Below are 12,798 nucleotides of genomic sequence, written 5' to 3'. Positions count from 1 at the left end.
GGATCATTAAAAGTGTAGTAAAATGGGGGAATCGACGCACGGGAGGCGGAAGCGTCTACGCGGGAACGCGGTTTTAAGGGAGCTTAAGAAGACTCGCGTTAAAACGTGTTACGATCGCTTCCACGAGCAATATTCGCTCCGGAACCGTCCGGTTGATCGGTCGCGAATGGGGGATTGCCAGTTTCGAAACTGGGCCGCACCTTTCGCGAGGCAATGAAACTTTTAGTGGCTTTCTGCTCGTTCGGATTCCCCGATGTGCGTGGTCCGAGCGTGAATGCTGAAATAATCAGTGGATTACTTCCGTGGAATACTATACAGGGTGTATCGGATCGCGTGGCGTTGATTCTACGTAGCAAATTTCGATGTAGGAATATGTTGGAAGGAACATAATACGATCGAGATTGTAACGTGTATTATTTTTATATCGACTTGTTTCGAATCGCCAAATCGGAACAAATTCCTCCGAGACTTCTAATTTGCTTGGAAATTCGTAAATCCTGGGATACGTCGGTAGCGAGCCGGGAGCAGTGAATTCTCCACTCGACACTGTAATTTTGAAGAAACTCGGTACAATTGCTTTTCCATATTTTACTACTTCACGCGCCATCAGGTTCTGCGGTTGAAGTCACTGCACAGAAACCTCGAGTGTAGTATATACGTTCGTTGCAGTCATTCAACCGTGAAATTCATCAAATCAGTGACGAAGTGCTCCCAGTGCTCCTAGATATGAAACTATTTTGTATTTTCTGTGCAGAACCTCGAGTACTGTTTACAGATATGCAAGAGTTATTACGTCGAACGATTGTAGTGAAAAATACATTGAATTGCGAGGTTCTGAATATGTACACAGCACCTAATCTGATCAAAAAGCAAAATGATTCTTGGTTATCGTGTTTAGGACCTTAATTAGATCTTTTTATAATTGTTCAATTATTTCAATTCAATTTTTTTGCTCGTGTTTGCCACCGTTCCAGCGAACCGAATGGAACTAATTTATCTTTCTCTTTGCTCGTTCGCTTTCACTTCGCAATCTCGGATAATGGACAACAGGTAACTGGTAACTGGACCGACGCTCGATTCAAATTACATTTACCTTTAACTCATCGTAGCATGAAAAATCAGAATAATTAAAAAACATTCACGTCATGACAGGCACCAAAAAAAAAAAAAAAAAATACTCTCCAACCGAACTGTACAAAATTCACGCATTCTTCTCGTTCCTTTTCAAACGTCGGTTTCTTTCTTAACGCAATTTTGTTCCTTTCGTTTACCTAATTGATCCACGCAAAACGTGGAAAAATCTCGAGCAAATTTTATTCGAAACACGAAATCACGATTTGTGAAAAAACAATGAAATCGGAATGTTATATACTTAATCGAGACTTATGTATTAAAACACGGGAATCGATCACATTCATATATACATTTATCATTTATATTGTCGAACGATAATATCGATAGGCTCATGCACATCTAACAACGTAACAACCATCGAACAGAGCACTCAGAGCTCACATTTTTTGGCAGACACCTCGTAAGCGTGCAAAAGCTCGGCGTGAGTCGTGTAAATAAGTATGTACACTTATGCAACTATTGGCAGCCTGGTTCGAGGCAACGATTCAAAAATAATTCCATAAATAATTAAAATTAGTGAAACTTTTAGAGGTTCGTATGAAGTAGTCTTGTCAGCTCGAATTTTATTTCAGACTTTTTATAGTATGCAAATAAAATATTAACAAATTGTAATACTTTCTTTTTTCTTTGCTTCTGCATCCTTTGTAAAAAATCAAAATATACCTTTAACGAATTTCAAGATTTTTAATGTTAAAATCACTCTTCCCGCGTTATCGATGCCTCAAAAGCAGACTAGAATAAAAGAAACACAAGTACACAGGGCCAGTCAACGATAACTGTTATCTGAATTATCAAGTCTTCTATTGATTTGATCTAAACATTTTTTTTTTAATTTTTCATGTTTTATATTTTCAGAGATATCAAGATCATCTTCGTCTTTTTAAACAAGACTACATATATTGTTCTCATCGTAACATAACAGTTCAGGTTAAGACAGATACAAGTATACCTTGACCTCAACTATGACACCTCGATGATATAATGTTTCTTCATGAAATCAATAGAGAACAAGATATTTCAGATATTTTTTATTGACTCATCCTGTACACGAGGTGAACTATTTATCTTGTCCAGCCACGTTATTATTGATCTTAGTGGACTGATTCTTTATTCACGAGTGGCAAGGTACTGTATCCTTCAAAGCGATAGCACGAGATTATTTTATTCGTCCTCCTTTCAGTAAGTTACTTTCATTGAGTACAATATATAAAAGTAAAAAATCATTTCATTTAAAAAATGGAAGACAACTTCGATATCTCTGTAAAAAAGCCAGTAGCAAAACATCATTCAAGCATCGTGTGATTCCTTCTATACATCTTACGTGTAATCGTCAATTCGTATTCCATTCAACATAGTAAAATTAGGCAGTGCATCCTGTATAAGACCTAAGTAATCGATAATATTGTTTCCCACAGAAACGAAAATAATTTCTAAAATACACTATCCTCTAACACCCCTAAAAAATCTTCGATCTAATCTTGAGCGGAATGAAACACAATCAGAAAGCAAGTGTACGCGTATTGTGCAGACAAAAATTGATGGCCTAGCAAGGTTGTAAAAAAAATAAACATAAATCTCGGTAAGTCCACTAACAAAAATAATAGGGTTGGATAAGTTACGTTGTCAGTTCTGGGTTTGTATAGGTATACGGTTCGTATATACATATAGAAGAACATATATTGGGATGGATTCGACGTTAACGTGCTGCGATTTGGACAGACGGACAGACACACATGCCCATGCTACTAACTCCTTTATTTCCCACCGCCAATTGCAGCGGGCACGATCGCCGTTGCTTCCCGTCCTCGTCGATCTCGTACCTAATTCTCGAGTGTTAATTCATCGAGTCGTGGCCATAATCCACTCCATGGTGTCGAGAGAGTTTGTGCGTGTGCGTGTGTGTTTGCGTGTGTTTCGTACGTGTCCTGTTCGCCGACGTGGCAGCGACACCCCGCGGTCGTTACAATTCCGCGTGGTACGCGTTGGATCGTTATAATTCGGCGTCGCGCGGCTAAACACGCGTCGAACTGCTCGCGCGAAGGGCAAACTAAACGGAGGGTGGCCTAAGGAGCGTCTCTCTTCTAAATCGATACTCTACGGGGAGAGAAAAGTACTCTAGAATTCGCTACGGGACAGTAATCGCGGGGGTGGATACAGACTCGTACAGCGCGCGGCGAAATTCGTGGCGCGAACCGGCGCTTTCTCTTAGACTTACTCGTAAATTAGAATCCATTAATAGTTTCCCAAATACTGCTATTTTTTCACTTCTTTCAATTCTGACACTGTATGGTTCTTAACTTTCCTGAGTTTATAGTTTGGAAATGCTTGTTTATGATAGAAATATATCGGTATCGAGGAAATGAAAAATATACAGAGAGTTTGGCCACCCTTGAGAAAAATTTTAATAGGAGATTCTAGAGGCCAAAACGAGACCAAAATCAAAGATACTAATTTGTTGATTGAGGCTTCGTTAAAAGTACATTACCGGCCACACAGTATATTTTCGGTAAAGAATTTTTTTTCTCGAAAGTACGTAGGATTTCGGGGGTATGTTTATTCACCAAAAATGATTGTAATTGATCCTCGCAACCGAAAATAATTTTTCCAGAATGATTTGAAACTTTTTAAAATTTCAGGGGAATCAGAATATCAGGGTCGGACATTGTATCTTCGGTAAGGAATTTTTTTCTCGAAAGTGAGTAGGAATTCGAGGGTATGTCTATTCACCAAAAATGATTGCAAGTGACCCCCGCAACCGAAAATAATTTTTCCAGAATAATTGGAAATTTTTTAATCTAATTTTGTTAATAACTTTTTAACGAAGCCTCGATCAGCAAATTGATATTCTTGATTTTCGTCTTATTTTGGTCTCTAGAATCTCCCTTTAAAATTTGTCCCAGGGTTGGCCGAACACCGTGTATTATTACTTTTCTACGCACTGTCTCGAAACTTTACTTTTGGCTTTCTAAACTTTCTCCAAAGTTTAAAAAGTGATCTGGTTGTATAAATAAGTACGCTTATTTTCCGTTCTTTGCGCTACGATTTTGCCACGTACCGTCGACAAATACGTCAACAAATTTCGAGTCGGATCAATGCTCGTGAAAATCGAAGGAAAGCCCGTTTCGATCCACCATTGGCCGTAGCCTCCAAGCTAGATTTGCATAGAATATTATACCGCAGTTCCCATCAGCATTGTAGCCAGCGTTACCAATCAAACTTACAATTAGCCAGCTGTTCGATTGATAGTCAACAAACGGGTAACACGATCGACTCGAACCTCCGATGAAGCTACATACATATCCTCGCCAAATCTATGGAATAATAAATCCATCGACCATGATCGAAAGCTTTCACTAATAACAGTAGGTAATACTATCATTAGAGCAGATTTAATTTCAATTGTTTGGTCGAGAAATAGGGAAATGGAAAACTTGTAAAATTTGTTTCCTTTTTGGTATTGTGGTATTATCGATGCTTTCCTTCTCGTTTCAGTGAGTTAGATCCGACTCCAAGCTTTGTTGCCGTGCCTCTGGATTCAACCTCCTCGCGAACGTAACGGGGAAATTTATAGTTAAACTATAGTTAGATCTCTAAAGTCTAGATGGAAGTCTAAGCGGAAGAAAGTAGATAGTTTCTATACTCTATTGAAAAACGAGGTACTAAATCTGCACGTTACCGGATGAAATATACAATGATTTACTGATTGTGTTCAGTCTTGAATGAACGGTTATCAATTCGTCCACCTGTCCTTTCGGATTTTCCATAATTTGATGCGATTCTTCAGTTGCACGTATATAATTCAAGAAAAGAGTAAAAAGAAGATCAGGTCAGGCACAAAGCTCGAATCGTTAAACATTATTTTCCCCCAATGTCCATTTGCGCAATATAAAACGGTCACCTGGGTTTATAAATTTGAATCTCTTCTCGTAAATTCTTCGAAGACACGGTACAGATACGTATTCGGCATCTGGTATCGATTTTATGCGACGTCTCGTGTACTCTGCCATTTTCGTCGATAGCATCGTCGCCCGTATTATCTTATTTACATAAAACCGGGTAGTCTAAAGACAAACTGAGTAACTCGGTCGAGTAAACAAGGCTTGGTCCGTATGATTCGCGCGAGAACGATTCCTTTCCTGACGCTCAGGGTCGAATTGATTCGGACGAACGTGTTTTTCGTATAAACATTCAAACTGTCGCGACAGTCTTGCAAATCCTGCTCCATACGCTTCTACGATGTCTATTTGTAAAGTTCGCAAGTATTTCAGACTCGGAGTTTATTCCGATGCCGTCAGCACCAAGCAGTTTGGCTCCTTTTTCGTATATTCCAAGGATACGAATAGTCTAAAACTCCAGAATCGGAAGACCTACATTTATTAATATCAAGGTATAGAAATTTCTTTAGTATTTATATTGACATTTAATTATATTGACCTAAAAAGATTAGATTTTAAGTAAGTAATTGTAAGTTCAATGACAAATTGTCTTAATCCTGGAATTAAATTAGCTGATTGTTTTATGGAGGTTTAATTTATGAAGCGTAAGATCTCCGTAATTAAATTTTGCAATCCGAGTAGGTTGCAAACCGTCTAAATTGCGTGGGTGTATAGGTTGATTTTGTCTACTCGACGGATCTTCCGCATTTCTTTAATAAAAATTCGCTTTCGCCCCGTTTTTCGTTTCATATTTTTCTTCGAATTCGTTGCGTTTCGGTCCTTCTTCAGCGTTCTGCTGGGACCAGTTGGGTTTTGCAGCTGGTTGCTCGGGTCACAGTGATTTTAATTTGCGCCCACTGAGTCAAGAGATTTGATTACTGGGTCGGAAGCGGAAGTAACGCCGACTGTTACCGTGCCCACCCTCTCACCCAGATACCTCCCACTCGTCCAAACGGTTCTGATCTTCCTTCGTCGACTATCCTAGTTTTCCTTGATGCTGGCCTATTCGAAATTTCCGTCTGCTTCAGGCGGAGAATAAAGAAGTCGTTGCTCCAAATTCGGCAACAGACGATCATCGTTCAAAGAGGAACCGCGTTTGACAGGGTTTGATAACGTTTGAGAGAGCGTTTCGATTGTTCGAACACGTCGAAAAACGTTCAGCGATGAAACAATATAAATCCTGATAATTTTTAATTTTTTTAAGAAGGCCAGCAACCTCGATCAAAACCTTGACGAATTAAAACAATTATTTCATCGTATTCTCGACGCTCTTCAACGTCGTGAATTTTATGTAAAATAATGCAATTCAATTTGCAACGCGAATTTCTTTCCGTTATTCTCCGTTCGAACGTACTTTTAAGGCATCCTGATTTCAGCGGATCAACTAGTATTTCAGAGAAAGAGAAAACCACCGTCTCTGCTTTTTCTCGGATTAAAGAAAATAGCAGTGCTAGGAAAGACGATTCGCGGAGTTCCGTTTCCAGGGAATCTGTTTTCGCATCAATGGATATTATCCGTAGCAAAAGCTCGTCGGAAATGTATTTTAAATTACTCTGTTTTCCTTTTATCTCTATTGTTCTCGCGACGCTACCTTTTGCGCGTTTTATATTCACAGTCTTTGAAGTTTTGTTCCAAGAACGCATCGAACGTTACTCCATTTCCTTACCGTTTCGCCCTCGTGTCATTCCTCGACCACAGATTTCTCGATTTTCCTTCGTCTCTTCTATTTTCTCGCGATAAGTAGCGTTCTTGTTTCTGATTCCGTTTCTCTCGGAACCGAATCTCTTTTAGACGCGCAGAGATTTTACCGTTTTTGTTTCTCCGTGGCCTCGCAACTTTATTTCGTCCTCTACTTTTTCGAGTTCTGATTCGACTTCCAAACGGAACCATTCGAACCCAGAAGTTGCAGAAGTTTCGTACTTATTCTTTACTTGGACAGTTCGAAGCGAACTTCTCTTTGCAAAACGTCTTCGTCTATATTGCTTTCAGTCCTATTTTACGTCCCTTTACGTTTGATAAATAATGTAGGCTCGTCGACTCGTTCGATAGATTACTTTTTACCAAGCGTCTTACAATAAATCCGATAAGCTTCATTCGGATAAAATCAAGTTTCGATCGATCGAACGTGGATAATGGTTACTTTTATTAGCAATAGTGTTGTGGTTAGCGGCGATTAGTGGTTTACGGAGTTTCGTCGATTCGATATCTTGCGCCTTCGAGGATTCCGTGGACTGTCCACTTTGTACCGTAAGCGGGAGCCATTTTAGTTACGAAACTTTACAAAAGTTTCGATAGTTTAACTAGGTTTTGAAACTCCGCGTAGGAACTCGATCGGTCGATTCTCTTTCTTCTGCAATGCCTCAGCCTTCATTGTCATCGAGTTTGCGTCATTTGTGACCTATAAGAAAATTACTCTCAAGTCTCAATCTAATATCCTTCGACACCTTCGTTCTTCGTTCTCACATTATATTATCGAATTCCCTACTTCTCTCATATATTTCCATAACTCTGCTTTCACCAAAGTATCGCTATGGTCAAGGTACATTTCCACCGTGCCTCGTTCCTACATCCTCTTCGTTGCATCGTTTAATTTTATGTCTCTGCTCTCTGACTATGGCTTCGAGAGCATTAAGAGCCTAGACCAGAGGCCTATAACCTCCTTAATCCCGAGATTATGAACCCTCTCTTCGTTATTCGAGCAGAGGAAGCCTACTTCTGGTCCTTCTTACCGAGTCCCGCGGACTTTCTCGAATATTCTGCACGCTTTACGGACCCGTACGACTCGTTTTCTCCGCCTCGACGATCCCCCGCGACGTTTCTATCGACGGACCGTCCAGAGTTTCGGCCGCAGCTCGCGCCCATCGGCGCGCGAAACGAAAAGAGGAAAAACTGTTGACCCGCTTCGCGACGAGGCAGCAATTACTCTAATGATCGTCCGCCTCCTAGCGAGACTTTGGCTTCTTTCTTTCTTCTTCCGTCGCTCCTCGTCGCCCCGGGAAAACGTTTTAACTGCCATAATCGTTCCCGGTGGCTGCGGCGACCGATAAATTGGCAGCCTTTGATGCTCGATTCCCCGAAGTTGCCGCGAGTTTTTTTCATTCGAAAACCTCCTCCCGCGTTGCTTCTTCGTTTCTCTATTTCTGTCGCTATTAATTGGACCGTTTCAATTTGTCCGAAAACGGACGAGAGCAAGGCGGAAAGAAGATCGAGCCCGGTTGCAATTTAACTCGTTGATTAAGCCGTTGCGCAACGATGTCTTCGTCTTAATTGCCAATTACGTTTGTCCACGGAAATAGACAGCGCCCGGAAGCGACTGTTTACCGCGATTGTTTGTCCGCTCGTCCTTCTTTTGTCTAATTTCGCGTTGCCGAAACGATCAGCACGCCTCTTCGTCGCCGCGATAAAAAGACATTCCACGGAATGCTTGTCTTTTACGCGTTTTTGGAATTCGACCAATCCCGCGGCGTTCGACAAAATCAGAACGATTCGATAATGTTGATGCGCGCAAGTTTCCATCTGGGACAAGTTAAACGTTCCCGGGGCCAGTTCGGACAAACAAACAAAACTTATGTCAGCGGAATACCAAACTTTCTCGTCGCCACGGCTGATTGAAACAAGGTCAACTACAAATTGGCAGGAAGTTGTTGGTTCAATGAACGTTTCCATTCGATTCTAATTCCCAGTTTCTGATTTCTCAACAAAATAATCTGAAATATTAAAGGAATTCCATCGAGAAACAGCTCCGAGTGAATTCACCCTTTCCATTAATAGAAACGGATCGTCTCGATACCCATTGTTCCCTCTGCTTCCCGCAAACGAGCAATTACTTTTGCAAGAGTGTTGCTTCCACCCAAAGAATTTCGTTTCTTTTTCGTACCCGGCCGACTACTTTCCGCAAACCTTTCTATAAACCGAAGTAACGGGCAATCTTTATTTTCGCCTAACGAAGGCCTCCACTTTGATGAATCTCGTTTCGAAGCTCGAGAGATATCGTAATTTCCAGCCGCGTTCTTCACCGGTTGGATCTGCTTCTTCTTTTCAGTAACCGCTGCTTTTTGTCCGGTTGCTTTTTATTTAAGTTTACGCGCTCCACGGCTCTGAATAGAACGGAAGCGCGCGGAAACTTAGAACAAGGAAACGTTGCTCACCGCGAGGCGTACGTACTTTTTTCCCCGCCCCCGTTCGTTTCTTTTTCTTTCGAGTCGTCCTATTTACTTATCTTCGTTTCGCCGCTTATTGCCCATCGCGCTTGCTATTTTTTCTGTTACACTTTCTGGGTTCTTCCGCTTTCAGTCGAAACCCGGCCGGAAGCCCCGGCCATCGCTCATTTTTTCAATGCCGGAAACTTTTCCGTCCGAGTTCGTCCGCTCGATTCGCGGCACACTTTTTCCGTGGCTCGTTTTTCGGCTTGCTTTTGTCTCGTTCCTTTCCTCCGACGTTGCTGTAATTTTCTATCGATAATATCCGTCTTCTGCAACCCACTTTTCGCGGTAACAGATTCAGACAAATACAGACGAGACGTATTATCAGGCCATTTCGATGCGAACGAATATACAGGGGTTTCGGCCATCCCTGGGGAAAAATTGTAATGGGAGATCCTAGACACCAAAGTAAGACGAAAATCAAGAATACCAATTTGTTGATAGAGGCTTCGTTAAAATGTTATTAACGTATAAAGTTCCTCCCGTACTGAATTTTTTTCTCGAAAATGCGCAGGATTTCGGGGTTATGTCTATTCACCAAAAATGATTGTAACTGACCCCTGCAATCGAAAATAATTTTTTTGAAACGATTTGAAAAATTTTGTTTTCGTCGAAAAATTTCAACACCCACCTCATTTTTCTTCTTGAAAGTGGGTAGGATTTTGGAGGTATGTGTAATGACCAAAAATGATTGTAATTGACCCCCGAAACCGAAAATAATTTTTCCAGAACGATTTGAAATTTTTGAATTTAATTGTTAATAACTTTTTAACGAAGTCTCAGTCAAGAAATTGATATTCTTGATTTTCGTCTTATTTTGGCCTCTAGAATCTCCCATTAAAATTTTTTCCCAGGGATGGCCTAACGCCCTGTATAAATTTATTTCTAGGATAGAATTTTCTAGTCCCAATTTTGAAATTATTTACCATGAATATATAAAGTTAAAATAGATATTAACACACCTTTCAATTTATCTGGGATTGCTCGTAGATTGGAATAAGCAAATAAAAAACCCAACAGAATTTTTTGATCGAAGATTACGATATTCTGTAGCAGATATTTTTAATTTTCGTTGCGGAACTGAACGAGCATAGCGCGGACGAAATTATGTAGAACCGAAAAATTAAACACGGCGAAGTACTCGAGATCAAAGCGTGCAATTTGACCTATCGTCACGCGTTTAAAATTCTACGTGTATTTCGCATCGTTCGTTCGAAGCTTTTCCGGTTTTCCCGTTCTCCAGTCAAAGGGAAACAACTTTTATTTATACGGTACGAATAGGTAACGTGTTTGTTCACTATATTTCTTGTTTGTCCGTGCATGTTTCTTCTTAAATATTTATCTCCACGTCCAATCAGAGCATCGACGTCGTTTTTAAATCGAGAGAAGTTTTAGATAATAAAAGCAATCCAGAAAACGTGTATACGAAATTAAACACTATTTTACAGGTTTAATAGCGTAACTTGAGGCATCTAGTTAATAATATAAATTATTTTAATAGTTTCCAAACGCGAAGAACACGTACATTCTTACGTGGTTCGTAAATAAATAATTAAAAATATTCAATGTACAAACGCACAAAACAATGCTTAATGTCTTTAATTATACTCAGAGTTAGATTATTCAATTTCAGTCGATTCAAGATTACTTGGAAACTTGTAATCACGATGTAGGATCAAAGGGATCCGAGGAGAGGATTACGTAAAATAACAAGACTTAATTCGATTCGACAAACAAGTTATTAACGAAATAACGTCCCCCGAGAAATGTCAAAGACACGAACAAAACTGGAAAATTTCCTACGGCAGAGAGATAGCAGAATTGGAATTTTCACGGTCCTATTTTTGTTAAGAAATTTAGTTCGATCGTCAAGGAAAACCAGTTTCCCTTCTGACAGGTGGCCCGATCGTGATCGAGGCAATCTTTTCCCGCCCCATGCAAAGAGTTTTCTTTCACGACGCGTACGTCTGCGGCCGTAAATTCGCGCGTCGCGAGTTACACGTTCGCATATTTCTCTCGTCGCGTGTTCCCGCGGGAACACCGCGCGGTAAATCGAATTCTTCCAGAATTTTCTCCATTCTGTTCTACAGTACCGACGTCGTTTCATCCCTCGCCGCGTCTCCGAGAGACTTCCTAAAATCTTCCGTGGAGAGACCTGGAGCGTGCAACGGCCACCATTTTGTTGCGGGAATTGCTTTATTCGCGCCTCTGTTTTGCGAATCTCTTCTACGAAACCATTTTTCAGGCCCGTTCCCGGGGAAAGCATAATGGGACATCCATTCGATGACAGCATTGCAAATTGATCCTCCTTTTCTTTTCTCGTATCGTTTCGGTTCAGCGTTGCGTGACTTGGACTCGACGGGCCAAGGAACGCCAAAAAAAATTGTCAAATATCACTCCTCGTTTTACCATTTTACACGAGTCTCCCCTCTTAAGGTGTGTCGTCGTCGTTGCGTTTGGTATCGAAAGTAACTTTATTCTGTTCCGCCCAGACCGGTCCAAATACTCCAGAATAGTAAAATTACTTTAAACAAGGACAAAACTGAGAATAAATAAATCCAAAGGACCGTTCTCTGAAATAAAAGATGGCCACCGTATCGAACAGACGCGACTTATTCCAAAAATGTGCTTCCGATTATTAAAAATAACAAATGGAAAGTTACGATGATTTGCAGTTGCGTCACGGTGGGGTGGTAACCGACGAAATTAGGGTGTCAGCCGCGTTTCGCGTACCACGAGCTAATCCGGAATTTGTGCCGAATTGCACGGCGGCCCGGCGTGCCGCGATCGATTCGCTCGTCGAACAGATTTCGCTAAATCGAAGACGAAAGAACGACGGAGGCAAGGCTGCATCGTCGCACGAATGTGACACACAGGTGAACGAGCCGCAAGGACTTGCACGTGTGCGCTGCAGCCGCTGCACTTCCCTGTACGTTGAACTATCGATCGTTTCGGGTCGGACGGCGGGCCATGCACCGAGCCTCCCTTCGTCTGGACGATACGTTCGCGGAGTCAGACGCGGAGCCTTGTAAAACTCGTCCATTCGTTTACGGTCCGTGCTCGATTGTGCTTAATCGCCGGCGGACATCGAAGTGTCCGCTCGATTCGTCGAGCCACTTCTCCCTTTATGCGCCACGGCCGCTGAAGGCTCTTTTCGCTTCGCGATTTTCGGGTCAATCGAACGCGTACAGCCCGATACCTGAGCGAGAAGAACGGAAACGTGGTGCTCGTATTCCTACGAATCTCCCTTCCCTTCGTTCGAGACGTTTAATCCGTTTAAATAAAGCTGCTTTATTTTTGGTAACAATTTATTTCTTTTAAAGTTCAGATTCTTGTTTGCTTGCACGAACGACGAGACACGGAGAGTAATTGTAGAATCTGGGACAAGCCGTAGGTTTTTTTAAAGGGAAGATGCAAATGACCGATACCCACGATAGAATTTCTATTTCTGAATTTTTGTTTGCATTTATGTTTGGAACAAGTGGCCCCAGATTTTAAAATAACCTTGTATAGATGGGAGTAACAAC

The 12,798-nt window shown here is 41.2% G+C and overlaps 1 protein-coding gene across 6 annotated transcripts in view; it reads right to left on the bottom strand.

Annotated features, from left to right (window-relative positions):
• Positions 1 to 12,798, bottom strand: part of LOC122401500 — a 101,672-nt gene that overhangs the window by 10,191 nt on the left and 78,683 nt on the right. The gene's annotated exons all lie outside the window — the stretch shown is intronic.

This window comes from Colletes gigas, unplaced genomic scaffold (assembly GCF_013123115.1).
Source record: "Colletes gigas isolate AHSC1104 unplaced genomic scaffold, ASM1312311v1 Colletes_gigas_Sc00025, whole genome shotgun sequence".
NCBI lineage: Eukaryota > Metazoa > Arthropoda > Insecta > Hymenoptera > Colletidae > Colletes > Colletes gigas.
The sequence above is the reverse complement of the archived record's forward strand: the minus strand, read 5'-3'. Positions and strand labels throughout refer to the sequence as shown.